We start from the raw sequence: 20,227 nt of genomic DNA, 5'->3' as shown, positions 1-20,227 counted from the left end.
TCCATCATTCATCCCTGCCTGTGGTAGGTGGTCAGGCTAGATGATCTGTTCAGATTCCTCCTGACCCTTGCTACTATGAAACTATGACACCATTTCTTCTTTCCCTCCCAATAGTTGAGGGAAACAATTTAAATCTTTTTTTTGGCATTTAGAACCTGATAACTTTCTGCTCCCTATTCAGTTATAGTGCCATGTTGAACATTGTACACTACTGAAAAATAGCTATATTTAATCCTTAAAACAAAGTATCCTTCTTTCTCTATTATTACACAGAAAAGTAATGTTGGCAGATGGATCAAACTGTTTGACCTCAAATGCCATTATGAATGGATAATGAAGAAAAAATGTGCAACTTAGATTAGATTACTGGTCTGCTAGCAGGCTATTCTAGTGCCAATTACAGAAAGCTTGCCTATTTACATATAAATAGGTAGGAAATTTCAACACAGAATGTACCTGAAGACATCAAATAAGCAGTTCAGTAAAACAAGGATTAGGTGCATCTCAGTTTAATTTGAAGGTGATTACAACAACTGTGCATCTATCAAGTAAAATAAAGATATAGAAAGACTTTATTAGAAGAAAAAGAATAATTCATTTTATTAACTGCACTCCAATGACAGATTATAAAATCCTATTTTCTTGTACTCTTAATCTTAAAAATATTTTCAACTCTTTGAGTAAAAATTTATTTTTAATCAGTCAATAAGTAATACATGGTACAGACCAAAATACAGAAATTTACAGAAACACAAGGAAGAGAAAACTTCCTTACAAATATAAGAACTGTCATTTTAACAACAGTAGCTCAATACGTGCAACCATAAATGATCCTCTGGCAAATCGGGGTTCTATGGCAACTTGGACACTTGAAGCTAACTAAAGGGTGCTGTTACATGTTACCCTTAGGATATACTAAGTGCTGTGTATGTTAAGCAGCGTTACTATAAGAACAAACTTGGAGCTGTCACAAATAAGTTACCCATAATGCCATCTCTGACCTGCACAACTGTGATTTGCCACTAGAAGACACCTGCTCTAGGTGGGGGTAAAGTCAGAAAGGTGGGTTGCAGGGGCAGGATCACAGAACTGGGAAGGATGGGAACTGTGGTGAAATGAAGGACGTTAGCCACTGAAGTGAGATGAAAGAAATAAAACCCAAAGAATAAAAATGAAAGAAGTAAAAAAGAATTTAAAAAAAAACCTAAGAAAAGTCTCATGTTTTAATGAATTAGGATTGGGTAAGGAATGTGGGGGTGGACGAACTGGTCAGCAGGAGTTGTGCTGACCCAGGCAGCTGGCAGCAGAAGCAAAAGGTTCATTCTTTGCTTCTGATTGCCTGTTGTTGGCAAAGGTAGGTAGGCAATAGCTAGCTGCCTACATTGCTTGCATACTAGGTACTTGCACTGCTTGCACAGGGTCATACCCTAAGTGGTGGGAGAAGGAGCTGGATTAGTGTTAGTACCATTCCCTGGGCAGTAGAGTTTCATGGGTGGAAAGTTCATCCACACAAAGCAGGAGGAGGTGAAAGGAGGGGATGGTGCAGCCTGAGATGCTAGAGGACTGTAAATTAATCATTTTATCTCCACAGAGGTGTCGCACATTACTGTAACATGAGCTGGGTGATACAACTCAAAGAGAAACCTTGCCCAAAGTGGCGTAACTTTAAGATGCCTAGAGATTGCTTAGCACTAGTTTTCATGGACACTCCTTTCTTAAGAGCTCTTAGTGCAGGTTAAGGGTAACATTTAACTCTACCCTAAGGCTTAAAACCAAGGACAATTTTTCCCCAGGAGAAAGCCTTTCTCCATACAAGTCCATTGTCCCTCCGTATGTACCTATGAAGTATCAAGAAAGCACCTTCCTCCCACTCCCTCCACTACAGTTGGGGCTAATTCAAGATAATTGCTTTATTCAAGTCTGAATTCATCCAAGTGAAAGCCTAGGACAATCAGTCCTGAGAATCATAGAATCATAGAAAATCAGGATTGGAAGGGACCTCAAGAGGTCACCTACTCCAACCCCTTACTCAAAGCAGAACCATCCCCAACTAGATCATCCCAGCCAAAGCTTTTCTAGCTGGGTCTTTAAAAACCTCCAAGGATGGAGATTCCACAACCTCTCTGAGTAACCCAAGCCAGGGTTTTACTACCCTCCTAGTGAAAAAATTCTTTCTAATATCTAACCTAAACTTCTCTTGATGCAACTTGAAACCATTGCTCCTTGTTCTGTCACCTGCCACCACTAAGAATAGTCTAGCACCATCCTCTTTCAAACTCCCCTTCAGGTAGTTGAAAGCTGCTATCAAATTCCCTCTCAGTCTTCTCTTCTCTAGACCAAATAATAGGGCTATTTGAAGCTTCGGTCACTGATTCAATTCAGCAGGGATTCGGCCTAATTTAGTGGCTGAATCTCTTAATGTGAATTGAATTCGGAGACCCTTTAATCTCTCTGAATCGAATCAGAACCCTCTGAATTGATTCGGAGAGATTCCAAAATATTCAATGATTCAGACATAGACACAACTTTGAATGTTTTTTTCTACATACCTCAAGGTACCAGGTGGCTCGTGAACACTGAGATAGGAGGGTGGATGGAGTGTTCCACAGTAGTGCAGGGGGGTCCCCAGCATGCTCAGCAGCAAACCTGGAAGTGGACCAGAAGCACTTCTGGTCCACTTCCAGGTCAGCTGGGGAGCATGTGGGCTCCCTCCCGCACCCTACCAGCTCAGCAACTGGTGCCTTCTGGGTCTGGGGGGGGCACCCAGGGTCCCCCCCATGGTGATTGCTGAGCTTGGGGGGCACAGGGTGCGCCCCCATGCACTCAGCGGTGGACCTGGAAGTGGACCGGAAGTACTTCCAGTCCACTTCTGGGTTCTCCAGTGAGCACCGCTCCCCCCACCCCCATGCTCCTCTGGGATTCTCCATCCACCCCAGCATCGCAGCGTTCATGAGCCATGCCTGATACCTCGAAGTATGTAAAAAAACATTTAAAGCTGTGTCTATGGCCGAATTGCTGATTCTCTGAATCAGCATCGAATCTTCAGATTCAGCCGAATCAAATTGGGACAGTGATCTGAATCAACGAATCAAAGCACTGTCCCCGATTCAGGCCGAATCTGAATTGAATACAGACCGCTTTGTACACCCCAACTAAATAAGCCCAGTTCCCTCAACCTCTCCTTATAAGTCATGTGTTCCAGGCCCCTTACCATTTTGGTTACCCTTCACTGGATTCTCTCAATTTGTTCACATCCTTTCTGTAACCAGAGGCCCAAAACAACACAGTAATCCAGATGTGGCCTCACCAGTGCTGAATAGAGGAGAATAATCACTTTCCCTTGACCTGCTGGCAACACTCCTACCAATGCAGCCCAGTATGCCATTAGCCCTCTTGGCAACAAGGGCACACTGTTGGCTCATATTTGACTTATTGTCCACTGTAATCCCCAGGTCATTTTCTACAGAGCTGTTGCCCAGTCAGTCAGCCCCCAGCCTGTACTATGCATGGGATTCTTCCATCCTAAGTGCAGGACTTGGAATTTGTCTTTCTCATGAGACTCCTTTTGGCCCAATCCTCCAATTTGTCCAGGGTACTCTGAATCCTAGCCCTACTCTCCAGCATATCTACTACTCCCACCAGCTTGGTGTCATCTGCAAACTCACTGGGAATGCACTCCATGCCATCTTTCAGGTCTTTGATGAAGACACTGAACAAAACCAGCCTCAGGACCGACTCCTGGAGCGCTCCACTTGATACCGGCTGCCAACTAGACATCAAGTCATTGATTACTACCTGCTGAGCCCAACGTTCCAGCCAGTTTTCTGTTCACCTTACAGTTCATTCAGCCAGCCCATACTTCCTTAGCTTGCCTGTGAGAATGTTGTGGAAGACCGTATCAAAAGCCTTGCTAAAAGCAAGGTATACCACATTCGCTGATCTCCCTGCATCCACAGAACCAGTCATCTCATCACAGAAGGCAATCAGGTTGGTCAGGAATGACTTGCCCTTGGTGAATTCATGATGACTGTTCCTAATAACCTTCTTCCCCTCCAAGTGCTTAGAAATAGATTCCTTGGGGACCTGCTCCATGATTTTTCCAGGGACTGAGGTGAGGCTAACTGGTCTATAGTGTCACAACCCAAGGGTGTGATTTTTGTTTGTGTGCGCTTCGGCACTGCTGAATTATTTCCCGCCATTTGTAGCTTTCTTTGCAGGGTGCATTTCTTCGTTGCAACACAGAAATGCACGTTGCAAGGAGTTCCCGCCATTTGTATTCAGATTCGTGCCCCACTATTGGTCAGTTCTAAATTATTCCTACGTGGTGGCTAGTGATTGGCTTGCTAGCCGTATAAGAAGCTTGAGTGGTTTCCGCCCAGGTTGGAGGACTCCACGAACATCAGGAGGAGGAGACTTCACGTCTCGTGAAGATCTCTAAGCGCTGCGGAGCCTATTGGACCCAGCGTGTATATCAAGAAGGCTACAGGGGTCTGATCAGCCTCTCGCCTCTCCCCGTCACCGAACGATCCCTTAACGTACTCTTCCCTGTGCGCAAAAGTTCCACAGAGCCTAGCAAACTTCATGTGAGTGAATCCAGAGCTCTGTCCGAGTCCTTAAACTGGGACTTAAGCGAAGTTTTCCTGGAAGTTTTACAGCCTGCACCACGACCATCTACGGTGTAAGTAAACAATCTTAAATCAACCATTAAGCGTCCATGCCTAATTCTAGCATCCCGCCTGCCTTCCCCGACCCGGCGTGTCCGGGCTGCTGGCCAGTATATTTGCCCTTTTCCAATCATCCAGGACCTCTCCTGATAGCCATGCGTTTTCAAAGATGGTCAGCAGCTCTGCAATCACATCAGCCAACTCCCTCAGTGTGCCTGTGTCCATCCCCATGGACTTGCACACATCCAGCTTTTCTAAATAGTCCCTAACCTGTTCTTTCACCACTCTTGGCTGCTCACCTCCTCCTCAAACTTTGCTGCCAGGTGTAGTAGACTGGGAGCTGACCTGATCTGTGAAGAATGAAGTGAAATAGGCATTGAGTACTTCTGCCTTTTCTGCATCCTCTGTCACTAGGTTGCCTCCCCCATTCAGTAATGGGCCCTCACTTTCCCTGTTCTTCCTCTTTTTACTGACATACTTATAGAAACCCTTCTTGTTACCCTTCACATACCTTGCTAGCTGCAACTCCAATTGTGCTTTGGCCTTCCTGACTTGATCCCTGAATGCCTGAGCAATACTTCTATACTCCTCCCTAGTTGATTGTCCAAGTTTCCACTTCTTATAAGCTTCCTTTTTGTGAGTTAGTTTATTGAAGAGTCAATCTGGTCTTCTGCCATACTTCCTATTGCTGCACAAACTGGTCATCTCTTTTTTAGCCAAAACTCTAAAGCCGCATCCAGATGAGCGCAGCAGTGCAATATGTGGCATGACAGACACATCTGCAGTGACTTATAACACCTGTTCAGTTGTTCTCCATGCTTCAAGGGAGTAGCATGGATGGGGGGTTTTGACCCCTAGATACCCAGGGGTAAAAAAAACCCACCGAAAAAAAGTGGAGAGGCACACACATCAGCAGTGTGCATCATCCAAAGCTGGAGCCTGGCTCCAGCTCCAAGCCAGCCTGACTCCACTGCCAGCCAAGCTTCTCACAGCAGAAGCAACAAGCCTGCAGCCCTGGGAGGCCCCCTAGGACTTCAGGTAAGGCTGCTAGAGCCATCCCAGTGCTGGACCCAGCCTCCCCTACCCCACCCAGGGTAACCTGCCACGTGCCAGAATTCACATGACACGGACATTCCCCAGGGACAATTTCTGGTGGCACAAGGTGCACTGCCCCTAGTTGTCCCTGGGGGACCAAACGTCCACACACATCTGGACATGGCCTAAGTGGGAAATTGTCTAGAGGTATTTGAAAGAATTCTATATTGGAGAGAGAGAAGAGAAGGATGAGAGATGGTATAGGAGACAATAACCATTTTATGAAGAATACTGACTTATTCCCTCCCCCCAGCAAATCTAACCATTCTTCTGGTATGCAACTAAAACATAACTGTTATCGACTTTTGTTTCTGCTTATCTACCTGATTTTATTTTTGTTAAAATTTAGGTCATAAAAAGTTATTTTATATTTGTTCTTCAACCCCAGAGCATTTTCACAGGGCTTCATAAATAATTACTGTTACAGTATTGAGACTATTATTTTTTGAAATTATGATTCAATAACAAAGGTTTAACGTCGTAAAAGGTCATAAACTAAAGAAGTGGAATGAAGGAACAGGCAGAGATCTGAGACAACTTGAGCAAAGACTTTGTCTGAAAGACACTGCTTAGGCAAGCAGGCAGAGAGAAAGAATTACTATAAATGTAAGGTATTTTGATTCACTGGAGCTAAGCCCAAGGGAGATTTATCTAGATGAGCTTTGCAGTGTGTCAGACCAGATATGTTATGCAAAACATTTATTTTCTTCTAATCTTGAGTTGCTTCTCTGTTCTTAATAAATCTTGTTTTTAATTAGACCACTTGAGTCTTAGAGTTTTGTATGGAGAATTTCATGCAGACTGTCCCAGAGAGACAAAACCTTCAATCTCTATGAAGAGGCAGTGAATGAAGGGTTGTCTGGAGCCTACCCCTCTGGGGTTTCTCATCAAAAAGGACTACTGAATCATACTCTTATAATTGCCTGCTGAGCTAAAGTTGTGGGAAGTCCCCTCCCCTTCATACTGAGGATAAAACCCAAGTTCAGAGGGACCAGGCAAAACATATTTAGGAAATTATAGTAATATTTGAAATAGTACAAGATGTAGATGTTCACACATGTTCCTGTCTCCTGATTTTGAATATATAGAATGAAATAACCATAAATGTCTGCATTAAAACAAAGTGGCACCAAAATATAAGGGCATTAAGACATTAGAACTTAAGTGCCAAGATATTCTGAAGTGATTTATGGTTTCAGTGACCTTAACTTATCACTGCCCCCACTGAGTTACAATATTGTGTCCTCTTTATGGGACACAAGAAAGAGGCCTTATTTTCAGAAAGTACTGAGCTCCTATCCTCAAAACCATTATTTAGATTGCACAGAGATGTAAGCTCCAGTCCAAACAATGGACTGGTGATACAAAGTGCATTTGAAAAGTTAAAAAGAAATAGTCATTATGTGGAAAGTAGTCTTGCTATGAATACAATGGATAAGCACCTTCCTATTCAACAAGCAAAAGGACTGTGTGTTTTATTCATTAAAATGATTTAAATGAGAAAGATTTTTTTAAAGGTCATGGGTCTTTAATCTTCAATAGCGATATGCATCACTGGTAGCCAGCATTTTGCAGAAACTGCTCTGTAAAATTGCACCATTTCCTATCAAATTCTATAATCTTTTCTGCACAAATGTACAAGTACACCCCAAGGGAAGAGTCTGAACCTTTAATAATGTTTGCAAATAAATCACTGAATATTATTTTTCAAGTATAGCATGTATAAAGTTAAAAATATATTTTGCCAGTTGTAATTGCCTTATTATTTCTACTGTTACGACTGCTTTCTCGTCACTCCCTGCTTTGCTAATGTCTCCAAAATAACAAACACTGACAATAAGTAATAGAATAGCAATCAAATTGTTAAACATTTTTCTTAGGGTAGACTTTCTTTGTCTGCAAATTATACAAATTAGATACTGTAATCAACACAGGGAATTTGGAGCTGCCATACTACTGAATCTGCTTAATTATCATCATCCTAAACAATATATAAATAAATAAACCAACACAAACAGCTAATCATAAAATCTAAGTGTTTGAGGAGCATTTTGAAATGCATGTGTTCACCTTCCTATCAATCCACATCCGAATGCACTATGGAACAAAGTTTCCTGAAAGAGGGGGAAGAAAAGCCTCTCAAATGCTCATATTATCATCACTCCTTTGGAGGGGTAACCCTAACTTTTTTCCTAGGTAAAGAGATTATAATATCATTGATATAGTTCTCTGTTCCTTTTTCTAATCCTGAACATTTTTCCTGCTTTCTCTTTTATTTCCCTTCTTCCCCAGTACCTCACTATGTTGTCATGGAAAAGAGTGAGAAGAGAAAAAAATTAGAGCTTGCAATTTAAAATAAGACGAAGTAAAAATTGGGAAATTTTGACAATATCTTAATGAAAAATAAGTTGACAAGTGGAGATTTGATTGAAACAAAAGCCTATGTAGCAATAATGAATCTACACTGATTTTTTTCAGGTTTCAAGACCTGAAGACAGATAACTGAGCTATTTGGGGAAGTCAATTACACCTAAGCAAGACCCGCACGGAAACATTAAACTCAATTTGAAGCAAAAAAAATTTTTGAAGAGGAAATAATTTTTTCCTTTCCCTATTCTTCCACTTAAACTATGTGGTGCTTCCTCTACTTATTCCTTAACTTCTTAGCCAGGAAAGAATATTCTCACTAATCTGTCATCTGAATGATCATTTGTTTAATATAAAATGACACTCCATTCATCTAAAGTTCTAACTTAAGGTGAAGAAATGACTATGTACAAACTGAGAGCTGTTACTGAGGTCTCATTTTTTTAAATTTCCAAGTTGATTAAAAATGGGAGAGGTCTTCTTTAAAAACATAATAAAATCTATTGTAGGGTACTGCCTTCAAAAAGCATTTCAGAATTAGCCCAATAAATACTTAATTCAAGCAAATATATGCAAAATACATTCAATGGAGGTATCTTCCATAAACGAGTGTTTATATGATTTCATGCATGCAATACAATAAACTTTCATATGCAATACTATCATGCCTCTGGCCATTGCCACTCAGTGTGCCTCTATTAAATACAGTGTTTTTCAGGCATTAACAGGCCCTAGCAGAACCAACGAATCATAGGTAATACATCTAATTTGCATTTATAGTATGCTAAATCATTTATCATTAAAGTATACCAGACTGCATCATCATTATTTTCATATATTTACCTATAAGGATAGGAGAAGCTGCTGTCTTATTGATTCCTTATTTGCCACATTTCTCTGACTGCAATAGTTACGTATTACGGACCTGCCCCATATTACCAGAGTTACAGAAACATTGTTTTTATAGTCCAGAACCATCTAATGCTTCTGTTTTAAAAAACTAAGCCTATCATTTTAAAAGTATTTTCAATTTTTTAAAAGATAATTGCGCCAAGGAAGGAGGGCAGAGAAAAAATAACATGGGGAACCATAGTCTTTAAAGCTACATGAGAAGGAAATTATTTTGTGTGGTATTGCAGTAGAAAGCAAATTGCTTAATTTGCAGAGATGGGAAAAACATCAACATGTAGGATTCCATAGCTCAGGGGAAAGGTAATGGGATATTGAGCCTTTCACTTCTAGGTCACTGCTAGGAGCCTGACACAAGTCATTAGTATACTTTGCAATGAACTACTGCTACATGTATATACAGACACAATAGTCATTGGTTAAATGCCCAAATACAATATGGACAATAGGATTCACGTCCATCTCTTAGGCCTCTGAAAAATGTTATTTTAATTAAACAACAAGAAATGTTGCTTGATGGAAACTGTCATACCATGTAATCTGCTTCACATTTACAGGGCAAGGTATCCCAAAAGGAAGAAAAGTGCTTGTAGAACTTACTCTGCCAGAAACTGCCAGCAAAGGGAGCTGGGGAGCAATAAAAGCAATGATTTTGTAACTCCGTTAATATGGAACAAGTCACTAATAAGCAAATATTGTATGCCAAGTTTTGTGGTATTGTAGTCAGAGAAATGTTGCAAATATTAAAAATAGCATCAACAATACAGTGGTCAGCCTCGCTCCCACACCTTCTGCTCTGCTGCTAATGACAAATGAGTTCTGAGCTTCCCCTGGCTGAAGAAGTTGAAACCCTAACCCTTGTGCAAAGCAGGAAAGACCTATGAGAAGAGCAGGAAGGGAAAGGGACAGGACCCGCAGAGCTTGAACTCTCCAGAAACACCTTAGGAGGTGCTTTTGCATGTGTACTTTTACTGTCTCCCTATCATGTCCCTATCCGCAGCTTTCCAAACAAATTCCTCCCCCTCTCTCAAATTACAATTGCATGTAAATAAAGCGTGTCATGTTCACTGTCTGTTTACACTCTGCTTCTGATAGGATGCAGGGGCTAATGGCTCCTTAAGAAAGCACTGGCTGGGGAAAGGGAGGAGGGGCAGTGAGTCATGAGATGGGCATGTCTACATGTGCATTAACGCACTGTAGTTAATGTGCATTTAATCTAGTACCTTCAGGCACTTTTACATGTGCCCGAGGGGGTGGGGAGCACTTTAATTATAGTGGCTCCATTCTAATTACAGTGCTGCAGTGTTTCATATATCAGTGTCCCTGCACTTCAAATGGTGCTGGGAGCACTTGAACTAAAGCTTGGGTGATGAGCTTTAGTTCAAGCACCCCCGTCACTATTTTTAAGTCCAGGGACACTGATACAAGAGATGCAAGAGACTGCTGTAGCACATAATTACCACGCTCCAGCAGACTCAATTAATTGAATCTGTTCCGACACATTGTAAGTACAGTGCATTGGAGCAGCCTCCCCACTCATGTACAGGAACCTTCTATTGTGAGGTACTAGGAAAATGTGCATTAGCTTCTCTTAAGGAGCATTAACCAAAGAGCATAATTTTTAAGTGATGCTTAATGCATATTAGCCTATAATGTGCATTAACTAAATAGCATCATTTTAGTGACACTTTAATGCATATTAAAATAAGTTAATGCCCATTAAAGCACATGTGTAAAGAAACCCTTCTCCTGAGGTACCCTGGGGAAGCAGAGTTCAGCAAGAGTCAAAGTTCCCTTGCAGAAAGGTGTGAGCAGTCTACTCTGTGATACTGGCCAATCATTATCTCCCTATGTGTGACATAGCACACTTAAAGCTAGATAAAAAAACAGCTACAAAAATGTTCTACATTCAAAGAACATCATTGGGGCTGGCTGTCCATTTTTGTGGCTACTTGCCCATTTTTACAGTAGGATAATTACTTTGTATGTGTAGCATATCTACATTTATTATGCAATTAATAAGTACATTGCATAATAAATATAATGTGTGTTAGTGGCCTTGGGGAACTGGAAGTACTGCTCAGTATTTAAAACTATTAGAGCAGGGGTAGGTAACGTTTTTTGGCCAGAGTGCCAAAAAAACCACAATGTCTACCTTAGAAGGTGCCGGAGTGTCAACATGCCGGAGCCTGGAGCAGCTGTTTGCAGCCTCCCGGCTGCAGCCAGCCCACAGAGCCCAGTTTGCTTACAGCACGGCTTGCAGCCTCCCAGCCGTCTACTGGGAGCAGCCTGGTCTCCGTGGCTGGCAGCAGCTGCTTAGAGCCTGGGCTGGGTGTGGTGTACCAAGCCAAATGGCCTTGTGTGCCATGCTCAGCACACATGCTGGGGGTGCTGACCCCTGAACTAGAGCATGAAATGAGACTGTATTATAAATATATGAGCAGGTATGACTCTAACCTGCAGAGGGCAGTGATGTACATTCACCCAGGATAGCATTAGAAACTGATATATACTTCTCACTGGCCTATGCAAAAATGAATTACTGGCTCCCAATGGACAGACTACTGCATCACAAACAGTTTCTGGAGATTGGAAACTTGAGTTTGCAGTTTCAGCAGAAAAGCTAAGGATTGAGTGAGTATGAAGATTGAACAAGTCTATCATATCCATAGGAGGTCAAAGCTAAGAAGTGCTAGTGACATACTGAAGAAAAGCATACACTGTCACTTCCTGTGCTCCACCACTTTAGTGGTAAAAATAGAACATTTCAGGGACAGGTCCCTCAAACTCACAATGGATCTGCCCCTTAGTCCTTTGTGCCATCATTCTGGATGCTTTCAAAAGCACTAAATTCACTTTCAAAATATAAAAACGTATAAAATTGATTGATTTTACAGTACAAATGGAGAATATTCACAAAATCACGCAATGATTTCAGTACTAAAGTGTGCTCTTGAGAGGTACTACAAATACAGGAACAAATAGCCTAAAGATAATTGACAGAAGTTGTCTGATAGAGAGGCTCCTTATGCAGCTTGTTATGTTTAGCCAAAGAGAATAAAGCTTTCCATAATTGTCAAAAATATGACAGAAATACAAACACAGTTGTATAGGTAAAGTAAAGTAATAAGGATAAGATCATTATAGAAGTGAATGTGTTGAGACGATCAAATTATGCGGGACCTAAACTTCAAACAGATGTGATGAGTAACAATAGCCTTGATTGGATTAGTTATATAAGAAAGATACAAAACTATTAAACTATTACAAGATGCATATTTGTAAGGGATGTGGAACAACTGGTTAATATCAAGGAGAGAGGATTTTTGTCATTTCTATACGTACTGCAACACCTTTGCTTTGAGGCTCTAAAAAATGTTCTATGCAACATTCAAAACTGTAAATTGATCTGCTAACAATAATACCTGTGAAAGTACTCTCCACCAAATATAACTTCATACATGACCCTTAAATTGAAAAATCCTGACTAAATAAGACAGCCCCTGCAGTAAATGCTATACAGTAAATTCAGATTCTGTTAGACAAAGAGAAAGCCAATTTTGGAGTTGATGCCTCTGCCCTAACAAAACTCTCCTCTCAAATGTAAGAGTTATCTGTTTGGATATCCCAGGTGAGCTCCAATGTTAATGTAAAATATCAAGAGAAAGTAGTCTCAAAAAGACACACAGTAGAGTCTCAGAGTCTTAAACCACAGGAGTCTCTTTAGACCAAAGCAAACATTTTGAATTGTATTCATAAGCAAGAGGAAATTGCATATTTTTTGTGGAACAAAAACGTACCTGGACTTCATGTATGAGCCAATGCTAAGAAACAGAAGGTTCTTCAAATGTGGAATATACTGCAGTTTTCCAGCCTGCAGGAGCCAAAACTATGAACCACAATCAGGTGTCTGTGTTTGGTATCATTTAATCTGCAAGAGATGGTGGATATTGCAGCCTATGACATAGATGGTTTGTAGTGTCTCATGTGACTGAATAGTCCAATCCAAAATTTCCATAATCTATGACAGTGGTTGCAAGTGTGTGTGTCATGATTGGGTGGTTTGGGAGCCGCTTGCTTCCTACAGACTCATTTCTTTTAAAGCTGTTGGAGCCAACTCCTGTTGTGGGCTTTGATGCCCTGGTGGAGACAATGATGCCACATGTTCCAATCACTTGCCAAGGTTTCCCATTGGTCAGGATCAATTCCAAATGCCTTCATGTCTTGCTTAAACATGTTTTTGTAGTGAAGCTTGGGATGTCCTGTTGTTCTTGTGCCCTCCAATAGTTCCCCGTATAGCACGTCCTCAGGTATATATCCATCTTTCAATCTGCTCAGATGGCGTAGCCAACATAGTTATCTCTGTCCGAGTCAGGCTGTCGCACTTGGTAAATTTGCCCTAAGAAGAACCTTTGCATTGGTAACTTTGTCTTGCCATTTGATGTCGACTATGAAGCGTAAACAGTGCAGGTGGAAGCTGTTTAACCTTTTCTCTTGATGTGCATAAGTTGTCCATATTTCCCCACCATGCATGAGTGCTGAGTACACAAGCTTTGTACACTAGCATTTTGGTCTTGATGGTAAGTTTTGAGCTGTTCCGTGCTCTTTTAGTTAGTTTGCTGAAGGTGGTGGCAGCCTTTCTGATGTGAACATTAAGTTCTTTATCCAGTTAGAGGTTGGTGGTAACTGTGGACCATAAGTAGCTGAACATTTGGACTACTTCTAGCTAGAGGTGCACCAATACATTGGTCCAATATTGAATCAGCACCAATATAAAGAAAATGTACTATAGCAGAAATCTGTCATATCAGGCTGCCCCAGCCCACCCCATGCAGATCCAGGGACACATGCCTCCCCCCCATGCCCTCCCAGACAAGTGGCTGGAGCAGTGGCAGGAGCTGCCAAAGGAGCAGGTGAGTGCTGGACAAGCTGCTAGACCAGTGGCTGCTGGCCAAGAGGCACATAGCAAAATTTCTATTGGTGCACCCCTACTTCTAGCTAGTTGACATTAGGAGTGATTGATGGATCTTGTGGAACTCCCTGTCCCAGTTTTCTTTACTCTGACGGTGAAAGCAAATGCCTGGCAAGCTCTTGAAAGGCAAACTATGAATTCTTGTAGTAGGTGTTCATTGTGGGCTATATGCTGTCCAAAGTCGACCCATCAAACTGAACAGTTGCTTTCATGTTATCATGGAAGGAACATATAAGACTTAACAGGACTGGTGGGCATCCTACCTTTTCTAGGACTGCAAATAAGCATGCTCTGTTGGCGGTGTCAAATGCTGCTTTGGTTAGACCCATGAATGTGATGTACAAAGGTTGGTTTTGCTTTCTGCACTTTTTTCTTGAAGTTGATACAGGGAAAATATCATGTCGATGGTTGATCTTATAGCCCGGAAACTACACTGAGATTCAGGGTAGACATGCTGTGCCAGCTGTTGTTGTAGTCACACCAAGATAACCCTTGTGAAAGCTTTTCCTGACACACTTGGTAGTGAGATGCCTCTGTAGTTGCTGCAATCACCCTTATCTCCTTTGCTTTTATACAGTGTAACAATGTTTGCATCACACGTCTTGTGGTACCTCACCCTCTTTCCAGTGTTTGAGTAGTAGCTGATGTAGATATGGTAGTAGGCTTTCTTTCCCACACTTGGCTGTAAGTTTCACTTTGCTAATGATGAGGGAGCCAGCCTAGCTAGAGGTGCACCGATGTCACAATCAGCACTGTGGAATGTGTGGGTCTTCTACACTGAAGGTAGATCCTGCCTCCTAACAAAACCAAGGTCTAGTTGGTGTCAGTGGCCTGATCATGGATGTCACCATGACACTGTCATCTTTTCCAGCAAAATATGATTTTGTAATTCACAGTTGGCCATTTTAATTCATCTTGCCAATGCCAAAATGTTCTAGGCAATCTGGCCATGAGTTGTCTGCGCCAACTCTTGCATTGAAGTCTCTAAGGAGGGACAGTCACTCGGTTGATGGTATTCCTTTGACAACTTGGATTGGAAGGTAGCTAATGTGGTCCCCATCTTCAAGAAAGGGAAAAGGGAGGACCCGGGCAACTATAGGCCCGTCAGTCTCACCTCAATCCTGGGGAAACTCTTTGAGAAGATCATCAAGGAGCACATTTGTGATGGGCCGGCATCAGAAATGATGCTCAGGGGCAATCAGCATGGATTTATTAGGGGGAGATCATGTCAGACCAACCTGATTGCCTTTTATGATCAGGTCACAAAGACCATGGACGCAGGTGTCGCGGTGGATGTAGTCTTTCTGGACTTCAGCAAGGCCTTTGACACCGTCTCTCACCCCATCCTAATGAATAAACTAGGCGACTGTGGCATAGATGCCTACACAGTCAGATGGATTGCAGATTGGCTGAAGGGTCGCACTCAGAGGGTGGTGGTGGATGGATCATACTCGACTTGGGGGGAGGTGGGTAGTGGAGTCCCCCAGGGCTCGGTCCTGGGGCCTGCGCTGTTCAATTTCTTCATCAGCGATCTTGATGTTGGGGTGGAAAGCAACCTGTTTAAATTCGCTGATGACACCAAAATTTGGGGGGAGGTGAGCACGCTAGCAGGGAGAGAGAGATTGCAGAAGGATCTGGATAGGTTACAGGGGTGGGCAAACAGGAACAGGATGTGTTTCAATACGGACAAGTGCAGGGTGCTGCACTTGGGTAGTAGGAACCAGCAGCACACTTATACGATGGGGAACTCCCTACTTGAGAGCACGGAGGCGGAAAGGGATCTTGGTGTCATTATTGACTCCAAGATGAACATGGGCCGACAATGCGAGGTCATGGTTGGCAGGGCTAACCGGACCTTGTCGTGCATCCACAGGTGCATCTCGAGTAGAGCCAGGGAGGTGATCCTCCCCCTCTATGCGACGCTGGTCAGGCCGCAGCTGGAGTATTGTGTCCAGTTCTGTGCGCCCCATTTCAGGAGGGATGTGGACAACATGGAGAGGGTCCAGAGGAGGGCCACCCGCATGATCCGGGGACAACAGGGCAGACCCTACAGTGAGAGACTGCGGGACCTGAACCTATTCAGCCTCCACAAGAGAAGGCTGAGGGGGGACCTGGTGACCGTCTATAAACTCACTAGGGGGAACCAGAAGGGTTTGGGGGAGACGCTGTTTCCCCTAGCCCCCGCTGGCATAACAAGGAGTAATGGGCACAAGTTGATGGAGAGGAGGTACAGATTGGACATCCGAAAAAACTACTTCACAGTTAGGGCGGCTAGGAGCTGGAACCAACTTCCAAGGGAGGTGGTGCTGGCCCCTACCCTGGGGATCTTTAAGAAGAGGCTGGATACCTACCTGGCTGGACTCATTTGAGTCCCGTTTTTTGTTTAGGGTTCTTTTGTTGTTCTCCCGCCCTGGCGGGGGGTCGGGCTAGAAGATCTATTAGGTCCCTTCCAACCCTAAAACTATGAAACTATGAAACTATGAAACTTGGTGCAGAGTGTCATAACATTTATCCTTCTCCTCAGAGCTGGAATTGAGTGTTGGTATATAAGCACTGATGGCGTTTGCAAATCCAATGGTCATCTGAAGTCTAAGTGAGATGATGCTCTCTGACTTCCCAGTGGGTGTTTCTATAAGCTTTGCTACCTTGTTGTTCACAGTGAAGTCAACACCATGCAGATGATTGTCTTCAACACTTTTACCTTGCCAAAAGAAGGTATAATTGGCCTCTTAGAGAGAACCAGCATCTGAAAGTCTTGCTCCCGGAGCGCTGCAATGTGAGTGTTGAGTTTGTACAGCTCATGGTGCAGAGGAGGTCTTCCATGTGCCTGCCTTTCAGGGCTCCACTGCTAGATGGGTTGCCAGCCATGGCTGAAGAGCCCAATCTGCCCTGTGTGGATGCCATTGGCAAATCATTGAGTGATTATGCTCATCCGCCTTTTGATGGCATTTCCTCCATCAAAGTTTCCACTACACTCCTCAGGTGCTCATCCGCCCAAAGCCATTGGTGCTTTCTGAGGTTGCCAGGTTAAATAACCACTGCCCAGCACTCGGTATTGACCAATATAGGTTGTACCATTTATGGTCATAGCAATAGCAAGTTTTTAATTCTGACCTGACAAATCAGGTGTCTAGCACAAAGGAAAAGTTGCAGTCTCTTTGCCAACTGAAATCAAAACAAACTTAAAAATCCCTTTTGGACACATTTGTGATCCAGACTTTCACCAGCAGCCATTAATCCATTATGAAACTTACAGTTACCATGCCACTGTAAAGGCTTTCTCCTTATCAAAGAAAGGTTAGGGGCAAACCTGCCACCTATAAGAAGCCAGATGTAATACTTCCTGACACATAGGGCCTTGTTACACATTGCACTTCAAGCTTCTCAAATGTTGATCAGTATCAGTGTTAGTTTGAATTTAGAGTAGGAATATGGTTGGGCTAAAAAGATTCTGTCCTCAACTTGCACAGCTCTGACTTGACACTAGAGGGCTGGTAAACAGGGGCCTGACTAGGAGCTACAGCAGGGATGGGCAATTATTTGGGCCCAAGGACCACACAGGAAATTTTGATGAGCTGTCACAGGCCAGGTCTAGCACTGCCCCCCCCGCCCCTCCCCGCTCCACACACACACCCCGCAATTCACCAAAACTCCCTATGGTGGGGCTTTGGGTGGGTGAGAAGCAGTATTAGAGAGCAGGATGGGTGTGATTTGCTCCCTGCATGCCCTGGACTGTGAGGAGATGTGGCGGGGTGTATGGGGGGGGTGTGGTAGGGGCACATGCACGTATCTGTGGGAAGCGCTGCTTGGGAGCCAGCTGGGGGCAAGGGGAGGGGCACATGCAACAGAGCTTGCCCAATCAGCAGCTGCCTGCACAACACTCCGAATGGGGCCGAGTCCAGCATGGGGCAGCCTATGTCATGCTCCTACCTGCACCTGCTGGCTCCAGCCCTGACCCTGAATAGCACACAGCTTCTGGTGCAGCTGTTCCTGGTGACACTGAAGCTGGCTGGATGCTGCTCTACTCCCCTCAACTCCAGTGGGAGCTGCTCAGCTGAAGCATTCCCCCTGCCCACACACCTGCCTAAAATGGCACAGCAGGGGCAGGACTGGGAGGAAGAGCCACTGCTTGAGATGACGGGAGTGGAGCAGCACTCAGCCAGCTGTAGCTCCTCCTCCTGCTGCTGCCTCTGCTGCACTGCTCTGGGTAGGTGGGTGGGTGAACGGGTGAGGGAAGCTTTAGCTGGGCAGCTCCGGCCTCAGTGCATGGGGTTCCAGCTCCAGCTGCTGGTCCAAGCTATCTTCCACCCGCTCTGCCTTTCACCCACAGGAGTGGGTGAAAGGCAGCTGGCTGAAACTCCCTCCTGCTTGGAGCAGCACCACAGGAGCTGCCACTGGAGGTGAGGGAAGCAAAACAGCCCTGCTGGCCCAGGCCTCAGCCAGTGTGAGTAGCTTTGGCAGGGCTGTTCATAGATTCATAGATGTTAGGGTCGGAAGGGACCTCAATAGATCATCGAGTCCAACCCCCATTCTTGGTGTAACTTTAGCTGGCCAGGTACTGTTCTACTCCCCTTGCCCCCAGTGGTGGCTCCTCCTCCCACTGCTGTCCCTGCTGCACTGCTCTGCAAGGCTGCAAGGCAGCTCCCACTGGAGTTAAGGGGAGCAGAGCAGCACCAGGAATAGCCCCACCGGAAGTTGCATGCACTGGCTGGGGCCCAGGCCAAAGGGCATGGGAGTGGGCAGGAACACAGCAGAGGTTGCCTTGGCAGGAGTGGGTGGGGCAGGCCCCATATGGAGCACTGCAGGGACAGCCACAGGCTAGATCCAGTCAGTTGGCAGGCCAGATCTGGCCTGTGGGCCATATTTTGCCCACCCTTGAGCTACAGCTATGAGTTGATCACACAGAACAAGTGGGTTAAGGGAGAGGACATTGCATCCTGGGATGCTAGAGGAAACTTTGGTGGCTTATCTCTGGGAAGAAATCACATTCGTGGAACATGAGCTGGGTAACAGGTATCACAGATAAACCTACCCTGGAGTAGTGTATTTTTAAGACATCTAAACAGTGCTTAAAACTAGTTTACATGTCTTAATGTATGGACAAGGGGTTAGGAGCTCCATAAGCTGCCTAAAATGAATATGGAACAAAACCCTTATGTGCAGGTGGGACCTACGTAGTCATCCAAGCTCTTGTTCTTTCTCTGTGTAGAAGCCAATAGATGGCCAAGTAAAGGGTAGTTAGGGAAGGTTGTGCCCACCCTTCTCAGCTGCTGAAAGCAAGGACATTTTATGTTATTAAACAATTTTTCTTAGTTTGAGCCTTTTTTGTGCATTTTCTATTTATTAGCATACCTATCCTGATAAAAGGAATGAGAAACAGAACTCAAAGGTTTGGGCTTTATTTGCATTGCCTCATCTGGTAAATCTGCCTACTCCATTATTATACGCAAGCCAGAATACAAAAGTAAAGGGTCAAGACTATCTAAGTAATGCCAGAGATACCTCAATGTTTTACTTAAATAGAGTAATGAACCATTGTCAACCCTCAATATGATTTACAGATCACTGATTATTACCGTCAAACTTTGAATTGCAAGAGTATAACTGACATTATGTCATGGCCTCACAGATCACCACTAGTCCACCATAATCTGCAGACTGCAGTCTGAAATCCATGGACCTCACTTTTAAGAAAAGAGACATTAGGGATAGGAAGACAACTGTGGAGTTTGCAGGTGTAAACAAATGGGTATTTGAGCATGAGACTAGGTACAGATGTTCAAAAAGCCTGAGATGGAATCAATCTAACCTATGTGGGTTTCTATAAATGGCATAGGTTAGATTGGGACTGAACAGGAAACACATTTGCCTTTTAGTGGGGGAGGGGAGTGGGAGGTGCATGCCAGCTGTCTGCACTAGCTGGGGCCCGCAGGTTGGGGGTGCTCCTGCATGCCCCCCACCATGCCTCATAAGCTCCCAAGGCTGCTGGAGAATGCCAAGCAGAGCCAAGCAGCTGGGCCACCCCTAACTGGCTTCTGGGTGGGGGCAAGCATGCCCCCAAGCCCTGTCACTGCAGACCATTCTCCACACCCAGCCCTAGACTTCCAGGAGAGACACAGAGCAAGCCACCATGGCATACCTAGTGACCTAGCCAGCAGCTGTGGTGGGGAGGAGAGCGCTCCACAGAAAGAAGAATTGGGCCCCTTAGAGCTCCAGTGCC

At 44.1% G+C, this 20,227-nt stretch overlaps 1 protein-coding gene across 2 annotated transcripts in view; it reads right to left on the bottom strand.

Moving 5' to 3' along the window:
• IMMP2L (inner mitochondrial membrane peptidase subunit 2) overlaps positions 1-20,227 on the bottom strand; it is a 946,737-nt gene that overhangs the window by 388,312 nt on the left and 538,198 nt on the right. The window lies entirely within an intron of this gene.

The sequence above is a fragment of the Alligator sinensis genome, unplaced genomic scaffold (genome assembly GCF_000455745.1).
Source record: "Alligator sinensis unplaced genomic scaffold, ASM45574v1 scaffold297_1, whole genome shotgun sequence".
Taxonomy (NCBI): Eukaryota; Metazoa; Chordata; order Crocodylia; family Alligatoridae; genus Alligator; species Alligator sinensis.
The sequence above is the reverse complement of the archived record's forward strand: the minus strand, read 5'-3'. Positions and strand labels throughout refer to the sequence as shown.